The following is a 15,544-nucleotide window of genomic DNA, read 5'->3' on the forward strand; positions in this document are numbered from 1 at the left end:
GGTTTTGGCATCTGAATGAAGTTTGGTATATGAAGGTAAATGAACCCTGCTCCTGGCCTGGGGTCGACTGGGGGACACTGAGGTGGGTGGTGAAGGTCAGAAACCAGAGTCCCGACATGGTGACAGAAGAAATCTCTGTACACGCAGATACTGCCAACTGGTGACAGATGAAGACAGTATATTCTATATGCTATCTTTTGGGCAAGGGGGGGAAAAAGAATATATACTTGTGTTTATTTTTGTATTAAAAAACAAGGGATATTTAAGAAATTAATAAGTGATTATCTATGGAGGGAGAAGGGGTGGAGGGGGGACTGAGATTCTTAATGTATGCCTTTTTGTATCATTTTGATCTTTGGGCTATGTAAAAAAAAATCTAGTGAAAAAATAAAAGAATATAAAACAAAAAACAAATGTTAGAAGGAATAACCACTTGACCAGGTGATTTCTAAAGCCCCTCCCAGATGGGGCCATCTACTCTCTTCTTCCCACGTTAGGAAGTAAGGACCCGGCCCCAGGACAAGGGAGGTGTGAGGAGGTCTAGACAGATGAGTATGGGGTCTGGCCAAGGAACACCAGTGTCTTCACTTTCTTTCTTCCCAGCAATCTCTCCCCAACGTGGGGGAGAGGCCCCCCAGCCCCCGCTGTGGTGGGCATTGGCAGCAACAAGACTATTCAGAAGTTAGGGGACTTCCCTGGTGGCACAGTGGTTAAGAACCCGCCTGCCAATGCAAGGGGACACGGGTTCGATCCCTGGTCTGGGAAGATTCCACATGCCACGGAGCAACTAAGCCCATGCACCACAACTACTGAGCCTGCACTCTAGAGCCTGCTAAGCCACAACTACTGAGCCCACGTGCCACAACTACTACTGAAGCCCGCGCGCCTAGAGCCTCTGCTCCACAATGAGAAGCCACCGCAATGAGAAGCCCGTGCACCACAATGAAGAGTGGCCCCCAGTCGCTGCAACTAGAGAAAGCCCGCGTGCAGCAACGAAGACCCAACGCAGCCAAAAAAATAAAATAAATAAATCTCAAAAAAAAAAAAAAAGTTAGGGCTACTTCCGCCTGGATAAGAGGTAGGTTCATTCTTACCCCTGAGAAGGGGGTAAGTCTGGCCAAGGGCAGAGGCAGAGGTGGGAGCTTGGGCAAGGGGAAGGTTTGGGACAGGTAGGGGTAAGGTAGGGTAAAGGACTCCTTTAGTGCCTGGGGCTTCCGCGGGCAGGTTCTGAGGGTGCCTCAACAGATCCTCACACAAAAGGGCCAATTACAGCCCTCACATCAAGCCAGCTGGGAGTGAAATGAATCAGCCCCTGTAACAGCAGCTGCTGAGAACCCCAGGGCCACACCCCAGGAATTCCAGGGCCTCTCACATTCCCCTCCAGGAAAGACCTCATCATTCTCCTACCCAGAGGGTCTTCAGGGAAGGACAGTTTCAAGCCCTGCATTATAGTGAGAACTGCAGACCAACACCCCAAGCAGCACTCACCACTCAAGTCTTGCAGGCAACAGCATGAGCAGCAGAATGAAGCGTCTCTCCTTGTAAAATACCTATACTTTTTTTTTTTTTTTTTTTTTTTTTAAAGCTTAGCAAGTCCTGGAGAACTCCCAGAGCTTAAGGACCAGCATAAGGTTCAGGGAGCTGTGCCTGACTGGGCTCTTCCCAGCAGCTGCTGGATTTTTAGAAATCAGGAATAGCAGCAATGATAATTCACCTTAATAACAACCTGGCCTCCTCAGGCCTCTTTCATCTGTGTAACTCCCAGAGTAGGGAAAATGTTAATTATCAAGCAGGTGCCACACCCCAGTGATGATGCCTCGTTAATCCATCAGCACAGACTGGGAAACTGAGGCCCAGGGAGAAAGATCTGGCTCACACGGAGCTAAGGATATAGGTGCCAATGGCCACTGGGCAGTGAACTAGACGTGCTAGCTCCATATCTGTCGTGCTTTGGGAAGGTGCTGAAGACAAGGGCACTTCTTTCAGAGTCAGCCAGACCTGGGTTTGGGGTGAAGGTGAGGAAGACACCAAATATGTGCCCCAAGCCCCCTCCCCAGGCTGCCAGGGCCTGGTGGAAGCCTTGGCAGGGAGTCCAGGGTTCTGATCTTGAGCCAAAACACTACTCTCCCAAAGCACTGTAAAGCAGGCCAACAGCTGCTTTGAGCATCTCCGCCATCTCTGCAACATGCACAGGCACTACAGGCTAAGTGAGGGCTCAGCTCTCCAAATAGCCCCATGTGACAGGCGCAGTCCATGAAGTGGGAGCAGGGGGCACCTGGCAGCCAGGTGGGTAGATCAGATCAAATCATGTCAAGTGGGGAGATTGCTTCTTTGGGACACAACCCCATCTCGGCAGCCCCCACCCCCCTTTGGCACTGACCTTAAGATAATGAGATCTTTTCTACAGCAAGGCCTGCCTAGTCGGTCACTGCTTTAGAAACCAGCAGAGGAGGCGCAGCTGGTCTGTGCCTCCTCCAGGACAGGAGGGGAGGGTGGTCACAGAAGACCAAAGATCTTTTCCCATTGTGGCCGTGGAGGCAAGCAGCACACACTTGAATGTGGATGAAGTGTAAACATGGAGGCACTGCTTGTGCAGATCCATCTGCAGCCTACTACGTGCTTGGTACTGTGAGAGATGCTGGGAACAGACACAATCTCAGTTTTGGGGAACCATAAGTGCCAAGCCAGGGAGCAACCAAAGACCTTGTTTTCCAACCCTCCAGGGCAGGGCCTGGGGAAAAATATTAAGGGTGTTATTCTAAGGGATTTGAAGTTGTTTTTTTTCAGCACGTTAAGAGAGCTGACCAGAGCCCATGGGGGACCCTGAGATAACACTCTGACCCCTAAGGGCTTAGCTCTCCACAATATCAGGTTCAAGAACTGCCCTCTCTGCCTTAAATCTGCCCAGGCCCCCTCATGCACAAGAAATTAAGGCAGAATGGTACAATGTAAAACACTAGACCAGAGTCAGGAGCCCCGCCTCTGACACTCATCATTGTACAAATCACTTCCCCCTCTAGACTTCAGTGTACTCCCCACCTTTTTTTTCAGTTTCCCCATTTTTAACATGAGGGCATTGGACTATACTGTCTCTAGAATTCCTTCCAGCCTGACTCTATGTTGTTATGACGTAGTGGCAGATCCCAGATTGATTTACATAAATTTGCATGTTCAATCAGAAATCCCAAACTCCAAGTATAGAAAATCCAATCAGTCCATTAGTGCAGCCAGACTGAGGCAGGAGGAGTCTGCTAGGTTTGGGTGAGGATTGTCAAAGCAGACAGTGGTAGAGGTGGTGAATTAGGGGAGGAGCTGGGGAAGCAGGGGCAGAAGCAGCATTTGTTCTGAGAGATGTGCTTCTGGTGACCCAAGGCTGATGGGGCCAGGGACCCCTCTTTCGTTATCAGGCAAGAGTCCTTTCTCCTCCTGCTTCTAACAGGGCCTCTGGCTGGCTGGCCTCAGAGCCACACCCCAAGAGGAAACGGCAGCCTCTGCCTAGCAACAGCCACATCCTTCACTCTGACAGGGACTCCACTGTTAACCACTTTCTGGGAAACTGACCTTCCTGGGAGCTTCCATTCTCCACCCCAGGGGTTTCTAGCACTGAGGAAGGTTTCCTTGGGCTCTAACCTAAATACCTCCTGCTGTAGCTTCACTCTCATGGGCAGCAGGGCCCAGGGAAGAGGGCTCCTGGGAAGCTAGCAGAGGGAAAAGCAATGCAGGAGAATGTGCTCCACATCCAACCAATCCCACGGCCTTTTAAACCACCACCTCTCTTTTGACATCTCCCTCAGCACCTGGGAGACCAAGGATAAAAACAAACAAGGAGAAAGTGAAGGCCTTTGGTTCTTGGGCTAGAGAGCAAGTATCAGCCTGGAGAGTCTGACTCCTGAGAAAGCTCTACCCCCCAGGAGGGAGGGAGTCTGGGAAAGGTGGGGTTGCGGCAGCCTCTCCCTGCTGCTGCCTGGCTGGCGTGGCAGGGTCTGGTAGGCTGGCTGGGTGAGGGTAGCAGGGAAGATTCCTTACGCCCCTTGCCTGGGAGCTGGGGGTGTGAGTACAGAGGTGAGGTGAGTAGGGCCAGCGGGTGGGATGGGCAACAGCAGCGGGGCTCTCCTTGTCCTCTTTCCATAACAGGGTGGATGAGTGTGCTGTACTCCCTGGCCCAGATCCTAAAACAAGTCCCAACAGCTGAGATGCAAACTGTCTCCTGGGAATCTGCTTCCCGTGCTGGCCCTTGGCTGCCTCCTCCTCTCTCAACCCCTCCCCAAAGGCACAGCTCAAAGACTGGCCTGCCAGGATGTCTCACCGGAGGCCTTGATGGGTGGGCCAAATCCCAGCCAACAGGAGTTCATAATCCAAGGCACTGGCACCAGGGGTGAGCAGCACAGTGGCTATTCTTAGGCAGGATAAGGGAGTCTGCGTCCCTCCACCCAAGGTTCTACTCCTAAGCAACTTACCTCTTCAAACTTAGCCACCCTGCTGGAGGACCTTACTCCCCTCCAATTTCACTCATCAGTGGAGCCATACAACGTCAAAAAGTGGAAAGGAATAGTAGAGCTTTCTAATCCAACTGCTGAACTTTACAGATGGTGGAAAAGAGCACCAGAGAGGCAAACTACCTTGGCTGAGGTCACACAGCAACCTATGAAGAGCAGGGACCAGAACTTCTGACTCCCAGTCCTCAGTGATAACAGCTCATACACACTGGTTTCCACTTGCCTATTGTAGAAGGGCCTTTTTCCCTGCAGTCCAGGGCATCTGCCTCTCCAGGTTCTCACTCTCTTCCAAAGGCCTGAGCTGGAGAGAGATGCTGGAGGGTTCACACCACCTCATGTACAGACCATAGACTGAAAACAAAGTTGAACCAAGTGGAGATATCTCCCTAGACAGGGATGCAAGTGTTTCTCTGAGGTAAGAAACTCACTAACCCCACGTTGTTCTTAGAAAGACAGGCACCCAATAAATATGAGCAGTGAATTTTGTGCCTCCGTTCTTGAAAGACAAGGAGTGAGTCTCTGAGTCAGCTGGCATATCTTGCAAGAGGGTCTGCAACAAGGCAACTGGGCTAGGTTCACTTTCCCCAAAGTACTGCCCACTGAACCATTAGACACTGACCCTTAGCTACTGTCCTCCAGGACCACACCTGTCCCAGGCATTTGTTTCCACCACTATCTCTGGCAGACAACTGTGCTTAAGCAGGAGGACCTGTGGGGGAGGGAGAGCAGTGGTAGGGAGGGCATAGAAGCACTGCCTTTACAGCCAGACAACCGGGCAGCCTAAGACCCCTAGCTACTCAGGAAGGCAGGCATTTAAGAAGTAGCAGCTGGACAGGCTGGTGGATAGCGCTGAGACACCTGGAAAACCAGGCCTGTGGGAGGTAAGGGTCCTCCGTGCCCTTGGGGCAGTCCCAGGGCTGGAGAGACCACGGGGGCTGGGGTTCAGACAGCCGCACTCCTAGTAGACCTAGGCCAGTGGAGTGTCGGGCACAGATAAATTCTCTGCATTCTTCTGGCACCGCAGCCAGGACCCAGAGAGCCTTTCCTGCAAGAGCTGTCCTGGCTTCACTCCCTGCCCAGCCCTTCTCCCTTCCTCTGCCTCTCTTCAGTGTTCAGCCCGCCCGGCTACCCTCCTCCTCCCCGCAGTCCCTCTGAGCCACTGAAGGGTCGTTCCGGGAGACCCCGATCTCTCCGCCTCCCCCCACGTCTCCTATACCCTACCGCCCCAGGCCACGGAGACAGCAAGGAGTGCGAAGAGAAGCCCGAGGCTCGTCTCCGCGCCTGCGCTTTGGAGAGAGCCTCCCCCGCGCAACAACCCGGCACCGCTAAGCGGCACCCGTACGATGGGATGCGGGTGGGGTGGGGTGCGCAGCTGGGGCAAGGTCAGTGCTTTCAAAGGGGGCGGTAGACCGGCCCCCGGAACATCCCCCTCTCCGGAAAGTTTCCCTTCCGGGGCCACGGAGTGTGCGCGAGGATGGCGCGAGGGGCGGGAGGGGGTGGGGTGGGGGTGGACAGAGTCGCGGCCGGACCCCTCGGCGTGAGTGAGGCGGGAGGGAGGGGAGGCCAGCGAGGTCCGGCAGGAAGCCGCGCCGTCCTCTCCGACACAAGGCTGCCACGAGAGCCTTACCCTCCATATCTCTCACCCCCAGCCCGGGCTTACAGACCCCCCACTCGCCGCCCTTTAAATCGCAAGTGGGCCCAGAACTCACCGAAATCAGGTGTTGAGCTGGGCCAGGGCAGGCCGAATCCGCCAGGTCCATGGCCGCGGCTCGAGGGAGGGGGGCAGAGAAAAAGGGGGGTGCTGGGGCCGCCTCTTGATGTCAAGGCTTTAAAGGGGCCAGTGAGCCCCGCCCCTCGCTCAGACCCCGCCTCCCCGCCGCGCAGCCAATCCACGTTCATCCTGGATGCGCGCCCCTCCCAGCCCCCTCCAGATGTTCCCAGGACGAGAACTAGGTCCGCCCGGCCCGAGTGCGCCGCTTCCGCCCTGGAGGAAAGGACCTCCCCTCCCCCTTATAGCGAAACATACTTCCCAGACCTGGCCGGGTCGGACCCGGTAAACCTCCCCAGTGCCGGGGTAGGAGAAGCCGGGCTGGGCCGAGCGGGGGTGGAATGAGGGCATCTATAGCAGAGAAAACTAAGTAGGTGCACGCGGACCCGTGGGCATGCGCATCTGTTTCTGTAGGGCTGGGCGTGCACGTGTATATGTGATTGTGAGCGTCGGTGTTTGTAATTTGCCTTCCTGCATACGTGTTGGGTGTAAATCTAAGGGAAGAGGCTTGAGTGACTGTTTGGCTTTAAATGCTCCCATCTCCCTTTTCTTCCTCCCAGATCGGGTCCTTCCAGCAATATGGAAACCTGGGCGCTGGGAACAGGCTCTGCGCCTTTCAGAGCAGTGCTGGCCTTTTCCTCACTGGTTGAGGAGGAAGGAAGGCTGACCAGAAAAAGGATACAATCTTGCTCTCAGCCACTTGCTGTCTCAGTGGGGGCGAGTTCCTTCCCTGCTGAACTAACTGCGTGCTTGAAGGAGGAAAAGCAAACAGCCCACCTAGGCCCCAGCAGGGCCTCAGAGCTCCCTTCGATATCAGTCTCACAGGTCCTTGGTTAAACAATTATTTGCCCTTGTTTGGATACCATATAATCTTCACAATCTGGCCCCTTAGTGCAGGTTCTGAAAGGGTTCTGCGGAGAAATACAAAGGGACCCCTAGCCACAGGCTCTGCCCATTTTATTAAAATTGCTTCTATTGCGGGTATACACAGGATGTATTAAAGCACCATATTATCCAATAAATGAACATAAAAGATCAGGGAACATAGAGTGCTCAAATTGGCTAGAACTGACCAAGAGTGCCTCTCTGAAGGAGGATCCTTAATTTAAAATGGGATTTGAAGGGCAGAGAGAACTTGAATAGGATCCAGGTGAAGTAAGGACACAAGGAGATTCACGTACGGAAAAGCAGATTATCTGCATGGGACAGTGAGCAGATAACGTTGGTAGGGTGGGAAGTCAGAGAAGTTAACAGAGGAAGTTTTGTAGGGAGGAGATCAGAATGAGAATATGGATTTGACAGGACAGGTGACTTTTAAAAGTCATTTTGGATTCTTGAGTATAGAGGTATCTTGGAGTGCCTGAGGATAGTGATTATTGGAGCCTAGAAGATTTCGTGGAGGTTACTCCCACCAGCTCTCTCACCTTTGCTTTAAAACAATTTTTGAAACTGATTTATCCTTAACATAGAAGAAAATGCACAGATCTTGGGTGTTTTGTTTGGTGAATTTCAACAATAATATATACACCTATGTAACCCCCCCAAACAAGATACCGAACCATCAACCCAAAGAATTCCTTCATTCCCCTGTATAGTCAATTACCCTGCACCTACCAACACCCACCCCCTGCAACTTCCTGAATTTTATCACCATGGTTTTGTCTGTCCTTAAATTTCACATAAGTGGAATCATACAGTATGTACTCTTTTGTGTCTATATTCTTTAGCTTAGTAACGTTTTTGAGATTCAACCATGTGTAGTCTATTCTTTTATATTGTTGAGTAATAGTCCATTGTATGAATATATTGTAATTTGTTTGTCCATTCTCCAATTGATGGATATTTGGGTGTTTCCAGTTTGGGACTATCATGAATAAGGCTGCTCTAACTATCTTGTGCAAATCTTTTTGTGAATGTGTTTTCATTTTGAGAAAGCTCACCTTATTTCTTGATTATAGCTAGTGGCATCTTTGGAATCCTGCAGCACTGATTAATTCTATTCATTCAATCATCTAACATTTATTGAATAGGAATCCATGTCCCAGTCCTGGGTTTACAACAAAAATTAGACATGATCGTTTCCTCCAAGGGCTTAAAAGTCCAGTAAAAGTCCACTAATCTGTTGCATTCCAAAACCATGGGGTAGAAAAACCTTAAGAGTCTGTCAGGCATTTCTAACTATTTTTGGATGTTTCCAAATAACTAAATTTTGGGAAGCAAACAAACCATGTAGATGATTTTTTACTTTACATTCAGATGTTCGCCCCTGTTTAATAAACACAGCTGGAACATCTGCACTTGTCAGAACAAGCACCTATTCTCCTTAATTTAAAGGCTCTTGCACACTTGAAAGTTTAGACATTCAGATTTGGGCAGATTCTCTATGCTTCACAGACCTTTATCTTCACTGACAGGAGGTGAAAGAAGTATAGCTACCATTGCTCCATGCTTTCTACCACACTTAGTGGTATTATTCACTTATTAAAAATTACACTGAAGTTCCAATGTTGGTTTTCCACCTTGTTATATACCACTAATCATAAATTGTTCTCTACTTGAGTTATCTATGTTACAAAACAAGCTAGGCCTTTTAGGTCTCTGGTTGCTGCAAGCTGTTGGTAACAAACCAGTTTGGTGGCATGCTCTAACGGTGCAGATAGTGCTGATGAATGACTGGTAGATGGCATCTCAGAGAACCATGCCCTCACTGCTCACATCAGTACTTTGAATGGGGTCCTCTGCTTCAATACTAAGTGTTCCTTCATTCAGTGTTGGAGCATCTTCATTCCTCAGTTTGGCATTGTAGCCATTTGGCTACTGTGTTACATTGGTTGATGAACTGACCCCAGTTTAGAATTCCTGACATCAGGAGATGGTCAGGTTGGTAACTGACCTCTCAAAAGATTTTAATAATCTGACTATTCTCCAGGTTGGATTGACTCTGAGGGCATTCTCTTTTTTTTTGGCTGTACCACGCAGCATGTGGGATCTTAGTTCCCTGACTAGGGAGTCTTAACCACTGAACCACCAGGGAAGTCCTCTGAGTGCATTCTTGATGTCTTTCCTGCTCACTAAGAGGAAGAAAGGAGCTGGGAAGAGGCTACTATTTGGTCCATTTGCTGAATAGGAATAGATCTTTGCTGGTGCTGCTTACTTCTACATAGGACAACATGTTCCTTGGGTTCTGACAGCATTGTCAGTATGTGCTTTGAAACCTCATACCTGGTACAGATATGATGGATCTGCTTAGGTCCTTGAACCCCTTTCTCCTCATTTTCATTATTCGAAAATTCTTATTGAGTCTTTACTGTATCCCAGGCACTGTGCCTATAATATTAGCTACCTAATAAAGAATTCATGTGGGGTATGATAAGCAATAAGATTGAAAAGATAAGTAGTGGGATGATCATACTTTATCCTAAAAACAATGCAGAGCCTTTGAATGGTATTAAGCAAGGGGGTGTCATTATTAGAACTGCATTTTAAAAAGATTGCTGTGGTTTCAGTGTAGAGAACAGATAAGACAGAGCAAAATGGAAGTCAGGGAGACCAGACAGAAAGTTTTTGTAGTAATTGGGAAAAATGAGAAACAATGTGCTCTGGACTAGGAAAATGATAGTGATGATGGAGAGGAGCTGACTTCAAGAAATAAATAGTATTAAAGTCAGGAGGTCTTGGGTTTGGAAGTGGAGGGAAGCAGAGTGCTAAGCCAAGACCTCTGGGCCAATCACTGAAATATCAAACACCTGAAGAAGAACAGGTTTGGCAGATGATATACTCTCTTCCAAACATGTTGACAATGAAATGCCTGGGAGACGTCCAAGTGGAAATGTCTGTCCAAGAGGTCAGAGCTTCCCAACTGTTGTGCCTCAGGAAGAGGTTACAGATGTGCTGCATGTTGATCTTCTCAACCCTCAAAGCAGCACAAGCTCCCTCCAACAGACAGCAGTCTCAGTAAGGTGGACTGCCACGAAAACACCATCATTTTCTATGCGTGCCATGATGTGGGAAATGTTGGGAAGTACTAATATATGATGATGTTGGATAAATAATTCTGAAGCTCAGAAGAGATATCTGGACTAAGACATTTGTGAGTCATCGGAACATCAGATCATAGGTGGTAACTGAAGCCAGGGAGTATGGGACTTCCCTGTTGGCACAGTGGTTATGAATCCGCCTGCCAGTGCAGAGGACACGGGTTCGAGCCTTTGTCTGGGAAGATCCCACGTGCTGTGAAGCAACTAAGCCCCTGTGCCACAACTACTGAGCCTGAGTTCTGGAGCTCACGAGCCAAAACTACTGAGCCTGAGAGCCACAATTACTGAAGCCTATGCGCCTAGAGTCCACGCTCTGCAACAAGAGAAGCCACCGCAATGAGAAGCCCGCGCACCGCAAGGAAGACACAACGCAGACAAAAAAAACAAAAAAGAACCCCGAGAGATTAAACAAATTTTCAGGTGTTATCTGCCATTATCATTTTCTGTGAATGTCTTTTTCTAACAGATATATGAGTTGGTTGTATTATAATGAAATTTGCCCTTTGTCACATGTATTGCCAATAGTGTTCCTAGTTGGGAGTTTGTCATGTGAGTTTATTGGAATTTTTTTTTCCCTTTGCCTTAGGTAGTCAAATTTATTGATCTTTTTCTTTATGGCTTTTTGTGTGTGTGTGTTTAAGACGTACTCTAATTTTTTAAATTACCTTTTTTCTCTAGTATGCTTATGGTTTTCTTTTTACTTTAAATATTCCATCCAGCAGAGACATGGATGGACCTAGAGACTGTCATACAGAGTGAAGTAAGTCAGAAAGAGAAAAACAAATATCGTATAATATCACTTATATGTGGAATCTAGAAAAATGATACAGATGAACTTATTTGCAAAGCAGAAATCAAGACACAGATGTAGAGAATGGACATATGGCTTACCGGTGGGGGGAAGGGGGTGGGATGAATTGGGAAATTGGGATTGACACATATATACTACTATATATAAAATAGATAACTGGACTTCCCTGGTGGTCCAGTGGGTAAGACTCCACACTCCCAATGCAAGGGGCCTGGGGTTCAATCCCTGGCGGGGGAACTAGATCCTGCATGGCGAAGCCTAAATAAATTTTTTTTTTTTTAAAAAAAGCACAAATGCCTTAACAGGAAGGGTTTCTCTTTTTAAAAAATAAATAGGGCTTCCCTGGTGGCGCAGTGGTTGAGAGTCCGCCTGCCGATGCAGGGGACGCGGGTTTGTGCCCCGGTCCGGGAAGATCCCACATGCCGCGGACCGCTGGGCCCGTGAGCCATGGCCGCTGAGCCTGCGTGTCCGGAGCCTGCGCTCCGCAGCGGGAGAGGCCACAACAGTGAGAGGCCCGCGTACCACAATAAATAAATAAATAAATAAATAAATAAATAAAATAGATAATAAATGAGAACCTAACTGTATAGCACAGGGAACTCTACCCAATGCTCTGTGGTGACCTAAATGGGAAGGAAATCCAAAAAAGAGGGGATATATGTATATGTATAGACGACTCATTTTGCTGTATAGCGGAAACTAACACAACACTGTAAAGCAACTATACCCTAATAAAAATTAATTTTAAAATATTTAAAATAATAAACATTCCATCCAGAATCTATTTAAATGGCAAAGACCACTGTTATTTCTCACTGCTGCTCAGAATGACACCTCCATTCTATAGCAGCCAGTCCTTTCTGTTTTCAATGTACAAAACACATTCCTGTGTACCTTTGCAGAGAGGTTCCTCTCTACATGGCTCACAGGCCATGCTCCTGTCCCTCTTGTTATCATTGCAAAAGCTATACAGCTGTCCCTTGGAAGCCATAGGCAGTGGTTCCAAGACCCCAATTGATACCAAAATCCATGGATGCTCAAGTCCCTCATATAAAATGTACTATTTGCATATAACCTATGCACATCCTCCCCTATACTTTAAATCATCTCTAGATTACATATAATAACTAATATAATGTAAATGCTACATAAATAGTTGTAAGTACGATGTAAATGCTATGCTGGAGGTGCACAGCAAATTCAAGTTTTGCTTTTTGGAACTTTCTGGCATTTTTTTCCCCAAATATTTTTGATCCATGGTTGGTTAAATCTGTGGATGCGGAACCTGCAGATATGACTTTCAGGGACAGCTCAAATCCCATACGCTCCAGAAATTCTTCCATGTCCATTGTAGTCCACAAAGATTTTTCCTTTTCTGAAGCTCACATGATCACATGCTACCATGTATGAGCCTCTCCTTTTCTCCTCAACTTTAACATAGTTGCTAAAAGAATCAAATCTAACCTTTAGAAGTCCCGGTTTGTTTAACTGATTTTTCTTTACCCTCCACAGCAGCTAAAAGCATGCTGGGTATATAGAAGGAACTTGATAAATTACTTTTTGATTTGCCATAAATGTGTAGCATTAGCCACATGTGGCTAATAAGCATCTGAAATGTGGCTAGTCCAGATTGAGATGAGCTGTAAGTATAAAATACACACTAGATTTTGAAGATGGTATTAAAAAATACTACATCTCATTAGTATTTATATTGACTGCATGTTGACATACTAATTTTTTTAATATACTGGATTACATATCTATATATTTAAAGTATATCCAGGACCATTCTTCATTCTTGTCCCTCAGTAAGTCTCTTGTCATGTTTGGTGTTGGTTCCTAAATTAGGCTGTTCTGAGGATAGATAAAGATGATCTTTTCTTGAAGCCAAAGATATTCTTACCATCTCCAAGGGCTCTCCTAGGCCATTATACAATCATTACCTTCTTGGTACCGAGACCTCATGGTTATAAGCACTATTTACACATCTTTTTTGAAACTAACAGCTACGGACTTCAAATACAACAGTTCCTCCCAACACGTCAGGTAACTAACTGCTCAGCCAATAGAAATGTTGGAGGGAAGAGGTCAGGTTCAGATGCTGAAGGATCTCCCAAAGCTTTTACTGAGCGAAGATTCCTCAGTTACCCATGTAGATGGAGCCCCAGCCTATTCCTTTGGTCACTGTGGCTGTTTTCTGCCATCAGGAGTTATTTGGGACCGCTGCTGCTTGGCTTGTAGCCTAGTCTCATTGTAGTCAGAGTCCCTGTGTTAGTTTCCTGTTCCTGCTGTAACAAATCATCACAAACTTAGTAGTTTAAAACAACACAAATTTATTCTCTTACAGATCAGAAGTCTAAAATCAAGGTATTGGCAGGGCTGCATTCCTTCTGGAGGCTTCTGGAGAGAATCCATTTCCTTGCCTTTTCTAACTGCATTTCTTGGCTTGTAGCCCTTACTTACATTACCCCAACCTCTTGCTTCTGTCATGACATCTACTGTGGTCAAATCTCCCTTTGCCTTCCTCTTCTAAGGACATTTGTGATTACATTTAGGGCCAACCCTGATAATCCAGATTAATCTCTTGATCTCAAAATCCTTAATCCTTAATCAAGATCCTTAATCTACACAACTGTACACATCTACAAAGTCCGTTTTGCTATCTAAGGTAGGATTCACAGGTTCCAGGGATTAGGATGTGGACATTTTGGAGGACCAGTATTCAGCCTGCCACAGAACCATATATATTTCTTTGCACTGCCTTGGTGAAGGGAGAGAGCACCAGCAGGGTCACAAGGTTTCAAAAATGTTCTTAAGATCTACAGAGAAGTAGGTAAATTCACGTCTACAATCACTGTTATCACTCTGCGACCATCATAAACCTCATTTCCACTAGCAACGATCACTCTCCCTCCCAGCACTGCTTCCTTTAAAATGCTCTGTAGGCTGAAGTTGAACTACTTATTACTCCCTCATCTTAAAAAATAAATTATTTGAAATAGGAAGATGCATGTTTTCTACAGAGATGAGATTTTTTTCTCATAAGTCTTTGATCTAACAGGCATGATTGTGGTCTGTAGCATGCTTAGAATGTAACAGCACTTTAACAATCCATATTCTGCAAATTACCGTCATATCCTTTAGCACATTTGGCATAAGAAAAGGAAGGTCTTGTTATTTCAGTTGTACAGATAAGTAAACTGAGGCTCAGAAAGGTTAAACGAATTGAATAGGGTAGTCATACAATGAGTTACTGGCAGATCCTGATTCTAAACCTGATGTTCTTTCCACTGCTCTGTTCCCAGGCCAAACTCAATCCCAGAAGGCTGAGGAGGATCTAATAGATCTTGGGATCTTAATACATCCTAGAGTTGGCCTTGGAATCCCTACCTCCTGAGCATGAAACCCACTTTTTTTGAGGTCCTACACAGAAGTCAAAGCTAGGGGCAGATTGGGAATTCAGGGTAAGGTCAGGGTTGCTGGCAAGTCAAGGGTACAGTAAGAAGGTAGTTAGGACTTATGGAGACATAAGAGTGTCTATGTTTGCTGTATGTGCCTATTTAACTGGTAGGCAGTAACAGGGGTGCTACTAGGTACTCAACCTAGAATTAGGCCTGATTTCTGCAAGGGGAATTCTAAGAACATCAGGGATAGCTAATAGTGGCCTGGCTGGGTCTCTTATTCCCAGGTCTGAACACATAATTTGAGGAAGCACAGTTAACTCCAAAGCCCATGCTCTTTTACACTGGCTCTCTGGAGTCTCTTCTGTCTTGATTTCCATGACATTTCAAGGCATTGCAGACAAGGCCCAGTCTCTGCAGCCACACTGCCTAAGTAAGCCCAGCTCTGCCACTTACAAGGTATGTGACCTTGGGAGAGTCACTTAACCTGTGTGTGCTTCAGTTCCAACATCTGCAAAATGAGGATGATAATAGTATCTACCCCGTAGGGTTAAGGATTTTAAAAGTTATGTTGTCTGGCACACGGTGCTATATTATTATCTTTTTCTGTTTTCTTTTTTTCCTGTTTCTAACCAGACCTCTTTTTTTCTTTTTAATGCATTTATTTATTTATTTATTTATTTATTTTTGGCTGCATTGGGTCTTCATTGTTGCACACGGCATTTCTCTAGTTGTGGCAAGCGGGGGCTACTCTTTGTTGTGGTGCACAGGCTTCTCAATGCAGTGGCTTCTCTTATGGAGCACAGGCTCTAGGCACATGGGCTTCAGTAGTTGTGGCACAGGGGCTCAGTAGTTGTGGCTCACAGGCTCTAGAGTGCAGGCTCAGTAGTTGTGGCACACAGGCTTAGCTGCTCCATGGCATGTGGGATCTTCCCAGCCCAGGGCTCGAACCCATGTCCCCTGCATTGGCAGGCAGATTCCTAACCACTGTGCCACCAGGGAAGCCCTAGCCAGACCTCTTTTGGTTCTTC

General features: G+C 47.0%; 1 protein-coding gene across 9 annotated transcripts in view; it reads right to left on the bottom strand.

The window, feature by feature from the left end:
* Positions 1 to 6,307, bottom strand: part of NCKAP5L (NCK associated protein 5 like) — a 30,739-nt gene extending 24,432 nt beyond the window's left edge. For 6 of the 9 annotated variants that reach the window (XR_010835805.1, XM_067009250.1, XM_067009252.1 and 3 more), the window contains exon 1: positions 6,206 to 6,289. The gene's annotated coding sequence lies outside the window, so the exon portion shown is untranslated. Of the gene's footprint in view, positions 1 to 6,205 lie in introns of all 9 variants that reach the window. The other 3 variants (XM_067009254.1, XM_067009253.1, XM_067009249.1) reach the window with 2 other exon arrangements.
* Between the last annotated feature and the right edge of the window lie 9,237 nt (positions 6,308 to 15,544).

Source organism: Kogia breviceps, chromosome 12, assembly GCF_026419965.1.
Source record: "Kogia breviceps isolate mKogBre1 chromosome 12, mKogBre1 haplotype 1, whole genome shotgun sequence".
NCBI classification, from domain to species: Eukaryota; Metazoa; Chordata; class Mammalia; order Artiodactyla; family Physeteridae; genus Kogia; species Kogia breviceps.